The sequence below is a fragment of the Symphalangus syndactylus genome, chromosome 6 (assembly GCF_028878055.3).
Source record: "Symphalangus syndactylus isolate Jambi chromosome 6, NHGRI_mSymSyn1-v2.1_pri, whole genome shotgun sequence".
Classification (NCBI taxonomy): domain Eukaryota; kingdom Metazoa; phylum Chordata; class Mammalia; order Primates; family Hylobatidae; genus Symphalangus; species Symphalangus syndactylus.
The window spans coordinates 30270177-30288503 of record NC_072428.2 but is presented as its reverse complement, the minus strand read 5'-3'; the positions used below and the strand labels follow the sequence as shown (position 1 = coordinate 30288503).

Below are 18327 nucleotides of genomic sequence, written 5' to 3'. Positions count from 1 at the left end.
CGTAATGATGCCACTGCACTCCAGCCTGGGCAACACAGAGCAAGACACTGTCTCAAAAAAAAAATTAACTGATAAAATGAGGGTAGAAATTATATCTCACATGGTTTCAGGAGAATCAAATGTAACAAGCTCATAAAAGTGCTCTGTGATATGCAAAGTTCTCTAGACAATTTTGACATTTGTTGTTTTTTAATCCTCTTAATCACAAAATATTTTATGTTGTACCTATCAGATAGAATCAGGTAATAAACTTTTCAAGTTGAAAATAAGTGTATCACTGACTTTGTATCAATTTTCAGGGAAAAAATGTAAAAAACAAACAAACGAAAAAACCCAGAGATGAGGACAAAAATACTGCACCATCTCTGAAAATCTGACATCACTTTTATATAAAATATTAATAAACTATTTTAATCATTAAAAGTAGTAAACATATTAATAGTAAAAAAGTATCACCTTATTCAAAATTGCAGTTTTTAAAGTGTGAATGTTATCTGTGTCACTGTGTTTGTATCACATCAGTGATCCAGAAAAAAAATTTATAAATCTCTATAAAGAAACACTTTGGAGAATAAATTAGGTTAGGAATTCAAAGAAATATATTTCATCACTACCTTTGAGGTTAGTTTTGATAACATTTTTTTTCTACCCAATTATTCAACTAAAATATGAGATAATCATCTATGGTCAAATTATCTCAAACCCATTAAATCTTTAAAATTCTGTGATATTTAGAATTTGTTTCTACAATCTAGATAATCACAAGGCTAATATAATTGACATTTATTCTGTTTTGTTAACATCATAACATTTTATATCACTTTAACTCAAAAGCTGCATTCATGTCCATTTGATCCTTGAAATCAAGCCATTTTATTCCGAAATGATATCTATCTGAATTTGTGTGATGATTTAGTTCAAGAAGTAGAACAAAATGGCCAGGAATCCAAATTTGGGTTGTGAATTTTCACTAAATCTGGTCATTTATTTTAAATTCTTGACTATGGACCCCAGTCTCAGCCAATCTGAATAAATAAACTACTGGGCACCATCAGGATCCTGTGCATTTCTGAAAATGAGTAAGTATACCCTCATCACTCATTTTTTGAAACTAAACTCAAAATGTACATCTTAGCGGATTAGAAGAGTCATTTGTACACATAAGTAATGTAAGCATCTATGCACATCACTTTGCCTTCTGCTGAGTTTGATTTAAGGTGCTTTATTCTCAAGCTTTCACTACAATGACCAAAGGGAATCCTAAAATGCTCAGAGGGCTACACTCCTGGTTAGACTCTTAACCTTCTGCCTAGGATCTGATGGATAACTTGACATGTTAAAAGCATCCTTTTCAGTTCACATTACTTGAAGCAAGATGTTCAAGGCCAGAGTAAATGAAAATAGATTCCACTTCTCTCTCAGATTCAGTGTTGGAAAGACTATGTTTCTCTCCCTTCTAGCAATAAATGATTAATGATCATCATCTGAGCACAAAAGATGAAGGAAAAATGTTAGCAAATGTAACTCACTATGACAATGTTTGAATCAGCTACGGCATCTCAAGAGAGCTAGTAAAAGCACGTTTGAACACCTGCTGCTATTTTTCTATTTTTTAGGGGGGCTAATTAGGGTCAGAGCAATCCATAAAACTACTCTCACCACAGCCAATCCATAGGCATTTGCAGGCAGTCAACATCAGCAGCTCATATTTTGGGCAGTAGCCCGAAGCATACATATAGCCCCCAGGGTTACTATTACTGTTAACCGTGTTGCTAAAATTGTTTAGCAACAAATCAGAACAGGAAATTATAAAGTAAATCAATATAAAGTAAAATGCTATAAAGCAGAAAGTTTCTGTAACTTAAAAGTTGACCTACGAACAAAGAGCAAATTCTCAAAAGTTAATATGTTAACAATGATATAAATAAAACAATCTGACCTGGCCCACTGAAACATTGCAGGATTTCGATTAACATAGGAACACAACGCCTCTTCAGAATAAAGTGAGATAAAATAACTCGTTCACAACATGTTGCAGAGATAAAATTCAAACTTAGGTTCTCTGACTGCAACGTCAAAACTATTACTGCCACAGCAATTTGCTTTCATCCAGGTATTAAGGAGATAACAAGATGATCATATTTAAAGCACTGGAATTAGACAAAAGGCACGGCAAGGACAGGAATTCACAGAAATTCAAAGAAATCCAGAAATCACTGCAAGGGAAACAATGAATCCAAAGTGGACACAGCCATACTGACAGATAGTAGCTCTCCAGTTCAAAAACTAGATGAAATTAATCTGAAACAGAGGCTGTAGTTGTTGATTTATAGGACAGGTTGGTATCCCATCTGGGCCACATATTTTGCTGGATAAGGTACTAATCCCAAGGTTGCTACTGGAGTCCAGACAGGTAGGGCAGAATGTGGGTTGAAATGAGCAGTGATAAGACCATAGTAGCGGTGGGAGATGAGCTACATAGAAACAAAGGCAGAACCTGACAAAAGGAGATTGCTGCTTAAATGAACATAATGTGTCTCTAGAGACAGATGTAACTTGGTCAAAGTCTCTATGACTTTTTATGTGAACTTGGGAAAGTGAATGTCTTTCATCTTCCTTATGTATATTTTCTTTTCTGTGATTCAGAGACCATAAAACTTGCTTTGTTGGATTGTCATTAGGATTAAAGATAATAGAAGGAAAATGCTTATTTCAGTACCTCACACACAATAGGTACTCAATGAATTGTAGGAGTAGCTGTTTTTGTTACATCATTATTTGCGTCACATAAATTTGCATGATCTAGAAAATAGAAAAGCATAAAACATTAAGTTCTGATAGCTAAATAAACATTTGTATGCTGAGGGGAGGGAATTGGATCAAGCTAAAAAAATGGAGGGATCAATAAAAGCAGATTTTCATAATTCTTAGACAAGGGGAAGAAATTCCATTTTGTTTGGAGGAATAAAAACCACTAACTGGGAAAGAGATCCTGTATTAAGTGATGACCTGTTATTTACAGTATCAAAGATTCTGTTGTTTCCACATATAAAAATTTGGATCAAAGAGAAGTAAGGACTCTCAAATTGCATCTATGTCACCTGTAAGCTCAAGTTTCCCCTAAGTACCAAGAGTACAGTTTGGAAACCCTAAAATGAAAATTCACAAATCTATCCCCTCTTTATAAAAAAGAGACTGACCTGTACAATTCTTAATTAAATCACAGACTAACCCTTTTGATGACTAATAGAAATTTAATTGGTAATTACATTAATTTCACTAGATTATGAGTTTCTGAAAGTCAGAAATCTGATTTACCAGTTGTGCTTTATTTCCCATACATCAGAGCACAGTGTATTCAGATATACTTGACAAATAAGGTACTGAGTAGACTGCTGAGTTCATCACGAAAAAGACATTAAAAAGCACACATGTTCTAAAAATTAAACAAAAGGTGGTCATATATTTATTTTTCCTATTATAGGCTAAAAATAGTTGAGGAAGTTAAAAGAAGTCCACGGTAAGAAGTTTATGCATTTTTATCTTAATTTTACCTAGGTAAATCAATATGATAGGTGATTGATAGATTGAATATGATAGAGATGCTGGCATTGCCCTTCAAATGGTAGAAGATGAATTTAAGTAGCTTTCCGAATGTCATGTAAAAATATAGCTTAAATATATTTACCAGACTATCCTTGCTATTCTTTTACATATTTTACATAGAAACAACATTAGAGCTCCCCTCAACAACCTCATTATGTTCTACTAAAATGTGTGGTTTTAAAAGTTAAATTTTAATTAAAAATGAAAAATAAGGTTCTTGATTTATGGTAAACTATACCATAAAATAGTTTAATTTTGAAAAAAGTTGCCTAAGTAACCAACAGTGATTAACTGAATACCCTATGCATTAGTTATAATAGAAAGATATCAAAAAAGTGCACACAAAGGTAGATAGCCTTGAACAAGTATATCTAAGTTATGGAATATTAAAGTAGTGAAGGCCCCTTTAGGACCCAATTAGGAGTGTGCTTAGTTGGAAATCCAGTAGAAGATGTAATCATAACATAGAGATAAGAGAATTAAGAAAGAAATTGCTAGGGTCTGAATGTTTGTCTCCCTTCAAAATCCACATGTTGAAACCTAAACTTCAATGGATGGTATTAAGAAGTGATGCTTTTGAAAGATGATTAGGTCACAAGTGAGGATAATGTGTATGAGGAATAAAGATATTTTGTGAGAAATTAATTTCTGAGTTGTGACTAAAGAGGTCTACTTGAATAGTGATACATTAAGGTACAGGCAATTGTTTTGTTCCATTTACCATTACCTGAAACTACATATGTGGCCAAATGGATATCTCCCCTTACACATTCTAAGTGTGATAACTAACTTGCAGTCTGAGCTCTAACATGACATTTAATTTCTGACCCAAAATAATTTCTACGTCAGCTCACATCCAATTCCTTATTTTAACGCGTGAGTATAGAATTTTTCCTAGGGAATAAGGACTGGTGGAGAATGAATAACCATGGTGGAATTCTAATCTTGTCAAATGGGATTGCAAGGATTCAGAGTCAAAAACATGATTATTATTAAAAATAATCTATGAAGTTAGCTATATATAACATACATATTGTATATAATGTATAATGTACGCATAAAATGTGTATATTTGTAGATATATAAACTTACAAATCAAAACATAAACTAATTTAAAAGAACATCTGATTTTTTTTTTTTAACACAAAAGCAATTTGTTTCCAGAGTAGAGTAGAATGAGATAAGCACAGAGCTATAATGGAGGAGTAAATCATAGAGGGCATTCTCAGACTCTGCAAGTATTTTGACTTTCACCCTGAATGATAAGGAAAGCCACCATGCAGTTTTGAGTGAGGAGTGACATATGCAACTTCTATTGCAATAGAATTCCTCTGGCTTCAATGTTACAGAGGAATAGGGTAGATTTAGGGAGACCAATTAAGACGTTAATCCAGAAAAGAGGATAGTTAATAGTGTTGAACTTAGGACAGGATTGGATGTGTTAGTGCACTCACTGCAGAGTACCGGAGAAAGAGATGCAACCAAGATGATTCCAATTTTAATTTTGTCTGAATAACTTTCACAGATGAGGAAACTTGTGGGACTAATACGTTAGAGGAGTGTAATTGATTTCAGTGGTTCAGATGTAATTGTGGAAAGTGGCCTTGAGCAAGGAAGATGAATGAATAAATGCAACATATTGTTCCACTGAAGTGGGGTTCTAGTCACAGGATCTTCCTGTGAACTGGGCTTTGTACACACAGCACATATAGGCAGTGATGATAGTGTTAATACAAATACCCCAGGGTACCACACTCAAGTGTGTTGTGATGAGGAACTAATTTTATGAGCAGTAAGGGCAATTATTATATGCAAAGTCCTAATTTTTCTGTCTCATGATAACATTTAAAAATCTAACGTCTTCCATAAAATAGAAAAAGATGAAAGGGAGGGAGGAAGAAGATCAGTAAACTTTAGGAACAAGTAAATTACAACCACTAATTAATAACTCTACCTTCGCAACATGACCCTAGCACCTCTCACTGGTTCTTTTTACAGATATAAACAAACCACTTGATGACAATATGTAATTTTTTTCACAACTTCACATTTGGTGAAAACAGTAATAATTGTGAAGGTAGCTAATAAAAATGAATGCTAATCATATCCTCAGTCTTTTCCACACAGACTTCTTCCTTCTTCACAATAAACCCATGAGGCAGAGAGTATGATTTTACAGATGAAAGAACTGAGGCAAATAATTCCCCATAAACTGAAGTATTGAATCTATTAGAACCAACAGACATTCAGCTCAGTCTCCTTGAACTATAGAAGTTGAGTCCATCGTGAGAACTGATTCTCAAAATGATAAACTCAAAACCCTAGAAAAATCATACATTTTCAGAGTTTAATATTGAAGAAAATAAATCATCTAGAGTTTCAGAAGGTTTGCAACCTCTAGCTATTAAAAGAATAAAATTATTTTATTTGTGCAGGATAAGAAAGAAAAGAAGTGGGCTAAACTTATGAATTTGTATTAGTCAGAATATTTGATTGACCCAAATATTTGTTTTAAAAACTCTAATTGGGTAAGCAAGCCTGTCAACCTAGTCATATTTTAGTGGTAAGTAGGGTTGTCTGAGTATTTAAATTCTCTCAAGAAATATAAAAAAACTTTTAGGTGTTTTTACCAATATTGTGTATACAGTTTAGAAATTCACTTTGTCACAAAAAATAACTATAAGAAAATGTAGGTAAATATTTAGTACATAATTGAGTTAAAGATGATTCTTCTAGTCGTTAGTCACAGAAAAAAAAACCGTTAGTTTTAATTTTTTTGGCAATAGAAATCTTTACATGATGCCCACCTGCCCCCGCCCCCCAAAAATGACAATAAACTAAAAAAAAACCTAAAAAAGACAAAATAAACAGTAAACTTGAGGGAAGGATCCAGTGATACAAATAAGCAGCTATATATAGGATATTTACAAAAAATATTTGATTGGAGAACATTTGATTATGTGTTATATTAAGTGGAACAAAATAGAAACGTGTTTATGGTGAGATTCCAGTCATATTTTTAAAATATATTATGTAAAGTGTGCCAATATATTCCAAGTACTTATTTAAGAAAAAGAAATATAATGTTTGTAATTTTCTTTCTTCCATTTTGTTCCTATACAAACATGTTTTGCAATTCCAATTTGAAAACTAAATTACTCTTTAAAATATCTTAATGAACATTTAAAAATAATATAGAATAACAAAATATATAACATGCCACTCTCTTGGGGTTTCCACAAGTGAGTCATACATTACAATCTCTTCACAGCCCTGAGAAATTCGTGAGAGCTTAGACTGAAAATAAAATCATATCCCAGGTATTAGCTTGTATTAGCTTGTAAAAAATGTTTCCTGCAATCAAATATTAACATGCGAAGGTGACACAAGTCACTCTACCTTAAGAATCAAAACTTCAAGTGTTTAAGCACCAACTCAAGTAACTATATTTGGTGACTACGTAAACGAAGCCATATGTATAGTTTCTGTGGTTTATAGCTAGTGCCAAATGGAGATAAAGTGTTTAGAGAGAAAAATCATGCTCTTGTGAAACGAGAGCTTAACCTCTGTAAGCCTTGGGCTTCCCATCTGTAAGAGAAGGTTGTACTGGATGTCTGAGTCTGACAGTTTAGATACTATCAGTTAATTAGAATCCTAGCCACGATTTTATTATCAAACATAATATGTTTGTTCTAAATGAGTTATTTTGCCTTCATTATAGTCATTATAATAAGACATTGTGACGGGAAAAGGACACCAAAGTAATATTGTCAAGCTCAGTAAGCTTCCTAATTAAATGCCAGACATTTTCACAGATCTATCGTCAATACTCTTAAGTAAGTAACAGTCTTTCTCATTTGCATTCTTTAAATAACATTGTTATCTATTTCCAAGTAAGGGCCACACTTCAGTAATTTGCATATTGACAATTAAGTTAAATGATTATTCATTGTCGTTTACCTTTTATACACCATCTTGTCTACACATTAAATTTAAATTATTTCCTTATATATTATAGGTTTTATGTGTTTCATATATATTTTATATAATATATGAAACCTATGCGTAGGAATTATTACATATAATACATATATAGTGCTTACTTTAATGGTACTTGAGCATACTTTTCCCTGCCATAAAGAGCTCTCAATATAGTAATTAACACAGTCATATTTACAGAAACTAGAAAAAAGTTTGATGAAATTTTTCTAGGGATCCAATTTATCTTCTCTTTTAACATTACCCACAGTATTTCTATTGGTGACACAGTTGAAGATAGCCAAGCACCATCAGGTTATATAGGTCAAGCAATGGGAAAGAGAGACAGAAAGGAGATGACCAGTAGCTTTCCAGTAAGAGCATGGCTCAGAGATTACAGAAATCACATCTGCTCACATCTAGTTGCCAAATTTTAGTGTAATAGAAAAAGGCAAACCCTTGGCTGGGTGTAGTGGCTCACACCTGTAATCCTAGCACTCTGGGAGGCCTAGGCAGGCTGATTACCTGAGCTCAGGAGTTTGGGACCAGCCCGGGAAACATGTTGAAACCCCGATTCTTACTAAAAATACAAAAATTTAGCTGGGCGTGGTGGTGGTGCATGCCTGTAATTCCAGCTACTTGGGAGGCTAAGGCACAAGGATCTCTTGAATCCGAGAGGTGGAGGTTGCAGTGAGCTGAGATCTCACCATTGCACTCCAGCCTGGGCAATAGAGCCAGACTCTCTCCAAAAAAAAAAAAAAAGAAGAAGAAGAAGAATGAAAGAACGAACGAGAGAAAGGAAGGAAGAAAGAAACGAGAAAAAGGCAAACGCTGTAAAATATTTGAAGAGATTTTTATGACCTGTGACACAGCCTCAAGAGGTCCTGAGAACACATGTCCAAATGATTGTGTTACAGCTTGGTTTTATGTCTTAGGGAGACGTAAGACATCAATCATTGCATGTGAGGCATACATTGGTTTGATCCAGAAAGGTGGGACAACTCAAAGCTAGCCAAACATAATAAAGTCAGAGGGTTCTGATACAGTTTTGAGGGACCAGGTATGATGGATCAATTTATTTAAACAGCAGCAAAAATTAGTGCACAGTTTAAAACTAAGTTTCTTCAAGGTTGGAATAAATCTATGTTTTAACCTGATAAAGCATGGAAGGTTTTACACATTGCAGAAGAAAGAACAGGTCAAAATAGGGCAAGTGTTGACTGTGGTTGAAATTATATTAGAAGAAAAGAGAAAAAGGGTGCTCAATCCTCAATCAAGCTTAATGTAAGTCTGGAAGGAAAAAAGACATTGACTTATATTCACAGTAAGATTTTCACTTAACAACTGGGCACTAATTCTGGAGACAGGCAGTATGGGTGCAAATCCCATCCTCAACACTTACCAGCTATTTTGCATTGGCCAGTTACTTCACCTCTACAACCTTTCATTTCCATGTTTATACATTGTGAATGAGAGTACTAAGAGGAATTCTTGTAGTTCTTAGCCTTTCCTGGTGATTATACTAATTAAAATAACTACATAAAAGACAGCAATGCAGATTCAAAGTTGAAACTGTGCTGTGAACCAAGGATTATGATTAACCAATGAAATTATGGGTAAAATTTATCTGGCCTTGCAAAGTAGAGATTTCCTGTTGTCATTATTTCTGATTATATTCTCACATTTATTTTTGCATATTGAACTCTGGCTATATCAAACAGGAGAGACTGCCCAAATGATTGCTAAAAGCATTTACTCATATCATTTTTTTGAAATTGCAAAGATAGTCTTTGCAAACAAGCTAGTTTGAAACTGAGTTCAGTTACAACCATTAAATATAACTGTATTCACATTATAAATAAAACACACTTTTTAGCATAATGTAACTTGGCGACATCAATTTTGTTTTATTTTGATTTCTTGGTTGTATGCAGATAGATTTAAGCTCCTATGCCCTCATTCCTTTTAAAGCCTACATTTTCTTAAAGTCCTTGGTGGTCACGGCTGGACAGGATGTTTTCCTCATTTGACCACATATAGCATTTAATTGCATTTTATTTTACTGGAATACTTATCCATATCTGCTTGGTAATGATTTAAATTACATTAATTTTCATAAATAATATGTTGTTCTATATTATATGGTATGATATAGCACCTATTATATAATATACAAATACAAATCTACATTTCTGAATAATAAGGATTATTTTGTATGATTTAAATTTAACAATTTTAATATTCTACTGTAGAACCTAGTATATCATTAGGAAAATATTATAAATTCAATACATATGTGATTTTAGAACTCTGTACACAAACCTTACTACATATGTATGCTAATTAAGAAATATTAGAATATTTCATAGATGGTCTTTTGCCTAATAAAATGTTCCTTGTTCACCTATTAAAATTGCTAAGATTCACAATATAAGACAAGCAAAAAAGAAATGAAGTAATCCCAGTGATAAAACTATGTGCAAACATCTTGGACACGTCTTGGGCTCACTATATATGAGACACAAACTTCTACCCCTATTTCATTTGCTGGCAGGCATAAGAATCCATTTACAGAATGATGACCCTGAAGCACTATCACATTATGAAATAGCCCATCATTTTCACTTCAATGTACTTAATGAAGCAAGAAGATGGAATAATTTATTTTAGAGAGATTTATAGCCACAAGAGCTAGACCAAAATTGGTTTTCTTCTTAAAACCCACTAGAGTTCTCTCTAGATCAGTGGTCAATAACCTTTTATTTTTATTTTTTCATCCATCTTCTCTGATGAAAGCTATGGGTTCTCTCACTGAAAAATACACACATACAAATGCAACCCCTTTACCATTTCTGGAGATCCAGAGCTCCTCTTGTTGCCATCCTTACACTGCTCACTCTACCAAGAACCTCATATACCAAAGGAGCATCAGCTGGGATCTCCAGATTTAGACAGAGAGCTTCATGTTTTGACTCATTTAAGCACCTGTGAAGAGAATGCATTTCTTCCATTTGTTGCAAAAAAAAAAAAAAAAAAAAAAAAAAAAGAGTCTTCTTCAACTGACTCAGGTTGGACCTTGGGCAATTTTATTGTGAAGACTCTGAATAATGAAATCCTGGGATAGCAAGGTCTTCAACGCTTAGCGTTCTTGGATAATGGAGCTCCTGTAGTGCAGGTTGCCTCACAAACATTGAATATTTCTTCCAAAATTTGATAGTCCACAAAGCATTATTCCAATATTTCCAATGAAAAATTAAAACACATAATGTCTTCCTCCCTTTTCCAAAACCTCTTGGAGCTATAGAGCAAATAGAACATTGACTTCACTAGTCATATATACATTTCTACAAGAAATAGGTATAAAAGCTATGTGAGAATCAGGCTAGATGTTAAATTATCCATCTTGTGGGTACACAAGGCAGGATTTTTTTTGTAGTTTTATAATTAAAAAGTCGTCATTAAATGATTATCTTTTATGATGCTGCAAAATTACGGTGGAGTCCACAGCTTTTTCACTAAGCTATCCATGCTAATATTTAAGTTACATATAGTTACAGAAGAGCAGCTAAATCCTGTGTAGTTAGATTATGGGATGACTGACAGTACATTTTTTTTTAAATTAAGTTACCAGCAGTTATACAAATAAGTACAGACAATGAGAATTATACTTCTGAATCTTACAAATCATTGGACAGTCAGTGGAGAAATCAATCAGCTTTCTCCAGATTATTTTTCATTTTTCCTGCATCTCATTTTACACATAGATTAATCCATATAAAATGCCCATATCAAATTGCTATTTGGTCAAAAAAAATTTTGGCAACCATATATGGTTCATCCTAACAAATGAAATAGATGTAAGTATGTTTATGGGTCTGACAGTAGAAACACTTCATTCATTATAGAATTCCTCTAATATAGTGAATAAATATCAGTACATTTTGTAAAATTTTAGGCTATTAAAGTTAGCACTCTTTCCTTCAACCAAGAAATATTTTCTGAGTCCCTACTATATGCCAGAAAACTATGCATAAACAAACTAGCCAATAACCCAACACTCATGAGGCTTAAATTCTAGTAGACAATAATACAAGAGTTAAGATAAATATTAGGCTGGTACATAAGTAATTGCTGTTTTGCACTGTTTGCAATAGCAAAGACATAGAACCAACCCAAATGACCATCAATGATAGACTAGATGAAGAAAATGTGGTACATATTCACCATGAATACGATGCAGCCATAAAAGGGAATGAGATCATGACATTTGCAGGGACATGGATGAAGCTGGAAGCCATCATTCTCAGCAAACTAACACAGGAACAGAAAATCAAACACTGCATGTTCTCATCCATAAGTGGGAGTTGAACAATAAGAAAACATGGACACGGAATGGAACACCACACACCGGGGCCTGTCGTGGGGTGGGAGGCTAGGGGAGGGAGAGCACTAGGACAAATACCTAATGCATGCAGGGCTTAAAACCTAGATGATTGGTTGATAGATCCAGCAAACCACCATGGCACATGTATACCTATGTAACAAACTTGCACATTCTGCACATGTATCCTGAAACTTAAAAAAAAAAAAAAGACGAACTGTTGTTTTTGTCATTACTTTCAATGACAATAGGACAATCCTAATATACTGTAATAAAAGTTATATAAATGTAATCTCTATCTCAGAATAAATTATTGTACTGTACTCACCCTTCTTGTGATGTGAGATGATAACAATGCTTACATGATGACATTAAGTGAGGAGAATGTTGTAGGCATTGTGATATAGCATTAAGCAATATTGACCATATGTACTTCTAAATTTGTGTAATTATACCTTATCTACAGGACATGGCTTGGTGTCACTCACTTCAGTGGATCATTTGCTGAAGACTTTCATACAGACTCAGTACTATCTGGCGAAAGTTGCTGTCAGTTGGAATATATTTTCTGTCCACATCTTCCATTCACAAATTGCATGTCTTTCCATCTTAACTAAGCACTTATCATACACTGTGGCCAACTGCAGTTTATAGTGCAACAGCAAAACTAGCATAAACTCTTTCCTTCATTAAAATTTCATGGATAGAAAATTCATTCTTATGATAGAGTTGAGCAAACTCAGCATATGATCTTATTTTCTTTCCTTATTAAGTGGAGAACTTTCACCTCTTCACTTAAAAGGAACACTTTAGAACTTCTTTTTGTCATATTTGAAACATCAGCATCACTACTCTCATGCTTTGGGGCCATTATTAGGTAAAATAAGGGTGATCTGAACACAAACCTTGTCACATTCTGTCGATCTGATAACCAAGACAGCTACTAAGTGACAAAAGGACAGATAGCGTAGACAGCATGAACATGGGGCGAAAAGGTTTGATTCACATCTCAGGCAAGAGGGAGCAGGACAACAGGAGATTTCATCATGCTACTCAGAACAGTACATGGTTTAGAATGTACAAATTGTTTATTTTTGTAATTTTCTGTTTAATATATTTAGACTACTAGTAAACTGAAACCATTGAAAGTGAAACACAAATAAGGGATAAGCAACTGTACATGTATCTTAGAGTATAATGACTATTGTTTCATTTCACTTTCCAATTCTCACACAAATTTCTATTTTGCTAACACTAACCTGGACACATACTGGGAAAAGAATTTTGAAGACATAATTTCAGTTTAGCCCAGGTGATAAAATATAATACCCCAAAGAATGGACAGTTGCCTGCGCATGTCTAGAAATCAGGCAAGAAGAATAGGCATTAAATGTGCATTTGGATTGATCAACCATAAATAGTATTCCAGGAGATCACCTACAGAGTGGGTGTAGTCAGGAAAGAGAAAATGTCCAAGGACTAAGCCCTGGGGTACACTGAATAGTAGAAGTTATTGATTTGAGAAGAAATCAAATCAGATCCAGGCATATAGGGATGTCTAATAAACATATCAAATAAATGCATGAACTATAAGTTCCAGTGGGCTTTTTCAGGAAATAGCCTAAAGGGATGAGAGAGAAACCTTCCTTCTTCTTGGGAAATATGTAGCAATAAGAGCTCCATATGAGAAATAGACTTGCTTTTTATATGTTAATGCAACATTCTTTGTGTTCTGAAATATGTTTTTGAGGGGTAGAAAACATCATTCAGTTTTACCTTTGAAAAAATTTCTTACCAACTTCCCACTGACTAGTCCATTGACAAAACAAAGTAAAATTGCTTGTGGAGCAGAAGGAGTCAGATGGTTTGCAGTAGTTACATCCTAGAAGTCTTGAGAGAAGAGATTTATTTAAAAATATGAGAAGGGCTCTCACTCTTCTTAGAGGTGCAGTAGGTATTAATTGTACCTTGATTACTACTAATCTGTCTTTCCTGAATTATATGGATTTTATAGCTTGAGATTTCAGTTATTTAAAATTGTATTAGAAAACAAATTGAGGCCGGGCGCGGTGGCTCACGCTTGTAATCCCAGCACTTTGGGAGGCCAAGGCGGGCGGATCACGAGGTCAGGAGATTGAGACCACGGTGAATCCCCGTCTCTACTAAAAAATACAAAAAATTAGCCGGGCGTGGTGGCGGGCGCCTGTAGTCCCAGCTACTCGGAGAGGCTGAGGCAGGAGAATGGCGTGAACCCGGGAGGCGGAGCTTGCAGTGAGCCGAGATTGTGCCACTGCACTCCAGCCTGGGCGACAGAGCAAGACTCCGTCTCAAAAAAAAAAAAAGAAAACAAATTGAATACTTAACATCCATGTTTAAATATCAGCATATTTTTTCCCTAAAATGCTAATATTAGTCTGTTATTTCTGTAATTTTATGGTTTATTAAAATTTTAAGGAAAAATAACTATAAAAGTAATATCAATATTTAGTTCTCAGAATCAATGAGTCTATAATATTTATGTGTGTTTGTGTGTGTATTTTGTTTGTTTTCTGAAAGCATTTTCTCTACTGACTTTGGTGCATATTGGAAGAAATATTAAAAAATACATCTTTGGTGATAATCAAAAGAATTAATCATAAGTTTAGCTTCAGGCATTTTGGAAAATATGGAATTGGATTTCCTAGTGCTTCAACAATTGCCCTTGGTGAGCAATTTAAAAAATCATCAGTAATAAATTGTGTTTGCTTCCATAATAAATGCTGCCCGGCCCAGTGGGACTGAATAAACAAGAGTAGAGAGCAGAGAGGAAATAAGCCTCTTCTCTGAGAGCTTCTAAGATATTTTTTCTTTCTGGCCTTTCTTTCATGGCCTTAAGCAGCTCATGACATCTCACTTAATGAAAGGACAGATGAGTTTGTTTTTCATCTTTCATCTAAATGGAAGCTAAGTGGAGACCTCTTAGCTTCCACTTACTTCAGTGAATTGTCCTTCTGGAAAGGCAATATATCTTATTCCAAGAGTTTACAGGTGCTTGATGTTCTCTGTATTATTAAAATAGCTTGGTAAACTATGTTTTATAATGATCTGGAAGGAATACCTCAGGTTCCAACTCAGACCAAGTATTAAACAGATCCACAGGATATAAACATGTTGTATTTACACATTTTAGAAGATAGGCATGGTATTTTTCAAACTGCACAAATTTTTAAAAAGGTTTTATGCGGCTTGCAACCAAGGAGGAGGACATATTGTGTTCTCTATTAAAGGGTAGAGTTAGATTTATATTGATGCATCTGTTTTATATTTTTAGTTGTATAAAATATAGAATATGATCATGTGTCTGATTCTGCCGTTTACTAATTATATAACAGCAGGTGAGTTAAATGTCCTGAGCTCCTTTCTCTCCATATAAAAGGAACAAAATCATACTAAACTGACAACTTTTTATTGAGGATTGGAGATAATTTTTTGAAACCCCTAGCAACAAACAAAGCCCATGATAAATACACTACAAATGGTAGTTACAATGATTGGATTAATATTCTTTCTTTGAGAAGGCTTTCATCCCCTTAAGTCATGGTGATTACATCCTTTTATATAGCATTTCTTTTTTTCAGGTCTAACATTGTATTGTGAAGATACTTTATTACAGAGATACTTTGAAGATGAAAGGTCAAATTTCATTAAGGGATGTTTAGATCAAATAAAAAAGAATAGTTAAGATGTTATTTTTCGAAACACATGTAAAAATACTGTCATGCTTACTCAAGAGAAGAAATAAAAAAGTGTGGTTTTTAAAGTCTTTTTAGATAAGAAACATGAATTTCACATAACCATATATATTATTTTAAAAATAACAAGTATGAAAATATGAAAAAGGAAACTGGCTCCTACCAAATCATATTATGTTTTAAAATGATGCTGAATTTAGCTGTGACACCTGTGGTAAGGTTTCAATTCCTCTAGGAAGATCTGTTTCAACCTGTTTGACATCAGCTATCAATGGGAGTCACATTCCACCCCCAACTAGGCAGAATCACAGTTAAACATGATATTTAAATACACAGTTGCTTAATTCAGAGAGTTTATGATTAAACTGCAACAGAAACAATCTTTCAAACTGAAAAAAATGTGTTACCGAGACAACTGTGGACTCAGGATTTTGTTATTCATTATTCAGTATTTTGATGAATAGTATCACCCTTCCAATTACCTATTATTCTTTAGTAATCCATTGAATAATTTTGTGGCTTAAAATAACAGTAATATAATTGTGTTTATGAAGCTACAATTTAGGCATAGCTCAATGAAAACAGGTTTTCTTTAAATCTACTCAGCTACAGCTGGAGTGCCTCTAAGATTGGAACTGAAATTATCAGAATATTTGTTCACTCACATGTCTGGTAGTTGAGTCTGACTGTTGGCCATGGCCTTACGTGCAACACAGATATGTTGCCTCTCAGTGTTTTCTGGACTTCCTCATTACTTGGAAGGTAAGTTGTCCCGAGAGAGGCTGTGCCATGAACAAGCTGTATCACCTTTTATGATGCAGTTGTGAAAGTCATGGAACATCTCTGTCACTGTATTTTCTTTGGTGAGACTTCAAAAAGTCCCGATCAATTTCAAATAAAGGGAATACAGACTGCAAATCTTGGTTATGAATTGACAAGGCTTGGGAAGAACACGCAAGACAAGAAATCTTCTAGTGCCTTGGAGGGAAAAAACATTATCTGCCAGCCTATGTTTTTTAGTGATCAATGAAGATGCAGTTAACACCATCAGCAGCAGCATGTATCCAGACAGTCAACGCAGCATAATAAGATAGGTAGGGTCATTTGCTTTAAAGTTTCATACATAAAAAACTAGTCTTCACATTATTCTTGAAATGCAATTATCCCCAATTTAGACAGTTTCAGAGGTATTAAATAATCCAAGGAAAATTATATACATTTAATATGTAGAATATTTTGAACTTGAAGTCAGATCTTTCTGGAGACAATGAGTATATATTTCCCAACTCGATTTATGAGGGTTTGGTAGTAAAGACTTTTGAAAAACAAATTCCACCTCTCCAAACTCTCTAATGGTATCATGGGTCACTAAGAAGGAATTAACTTTGGTTTGCCAGTGGTATGTGCACATACTTGTTATTTGTTCACATTTTATTTTCCTAAGCAAAATGATTTATGACTTCCCCAAACCTATTAGCTAAGTGACGCACTCACTCTGAGACAATTAGATATTGTAGTCTAAAGATTATTGAATGTAGAATCAGAAAGCATAGACGTTAGTCCTTGTTGATTTATAATAGAGTGGAAGAAAAAACCCAGAGACCCAAACATCATCACTGAGTAGCTGAATGAATACTAATGATTTGCATTCAGATTTTTGCCATGTGAGAAAAATAATCCTCTTCTGTTTAGGAAAAATAATCGTTTTCTGTTTAAGCTACCAGAATGGTCCTTTTGATTTCTTGCAGCTCAATACAATTCTTAACTGATGTAGATTCTATTTCTTCATTGTCAACAGACTCCTCCAAGAAATTTAATTGTCCACCACAGTTCAAAAAGATGTTCCTATCCTCAACTCCTGTGGTTAAAACACATTTCCATGTTTCACAGAAAAAATGCCAAAATTGTTTCATTTTAATATTAGTAAGAAAGATGAGTTGTTTAACATGGAATTAAAGTGAATAGGTCTCAGACCACTGTAAGACTTTTAAAATAATACAACTATGTATCAAGAGAAAGTCATGACAGCAACCCCTTCGTGATAGCAATCTCATTTTGGTTTTCTGCCATTTTGTTCCATAAGCATTCTATATTTCATCTTTTTGTTATTATCAAATAGATTATTGCCGAGGACTTCTCCCATGATTTTTTTAATATAGTGTACTATAAATATGTTTCAGAAATGACACATATAATGCCTCCTTTTTCAAGGTTTACAAAATATACTAATATATCGTGGCTTTGATAACTTTTGCAGTTTAAGCAGTGATTCCAAATTATTGAATTATATTCTTTGCCCCCGCTGCTGCTCCTGTATATATTTATTAACATTTCTGGAAATCAGCTTTTAGAAATGTTGAACTTAATTATTCTATTCTGAACAGGAGAATTTGCTAGATATTTTCTCTGAATCTCACAAGTTTTGGCTGCACACACGAAAAAACGAAAAAAAATAAATCACGTACCTATTTAATATATCAATCCCCTTCACCTACTTGTTTTCAAATATACATCAGTTTAACCTTCGTAAATTGCTAATTTAAAACTAATTGGTATAATTGGTGATATAACATTTAAATATTCTTTCTAGGACATAGGCATAACAAAATAAATTGTAGATAGAGAAAAAAT

The 18327-nt window shown here is 33.9% G+C and overlaps 1 protein-coding gene across 1 annotated transcript in view; it reads right to left on the bottom strand.

Annotated features, from left to right (window-relative positions):
* The window catches only part of LOC134736999 (uncharacterized), a 91869-nt gene extending 81322 nt beyond the window's left edge, over positions 1 to 10547 (bottom strand). Inside the window, exon 1 of the mRNA XM_063641901.1 lies at positions 10432 to 10547. The gene's annotated coding sequence lies outside the window, so the exon portion shown is untranslated. The remainder of the gene's footprint in view (positions 1 to 10431) is intronic.
* Between the last annotated feature and the right edge of the window lie 7780 nt (positions 10548 to 18327).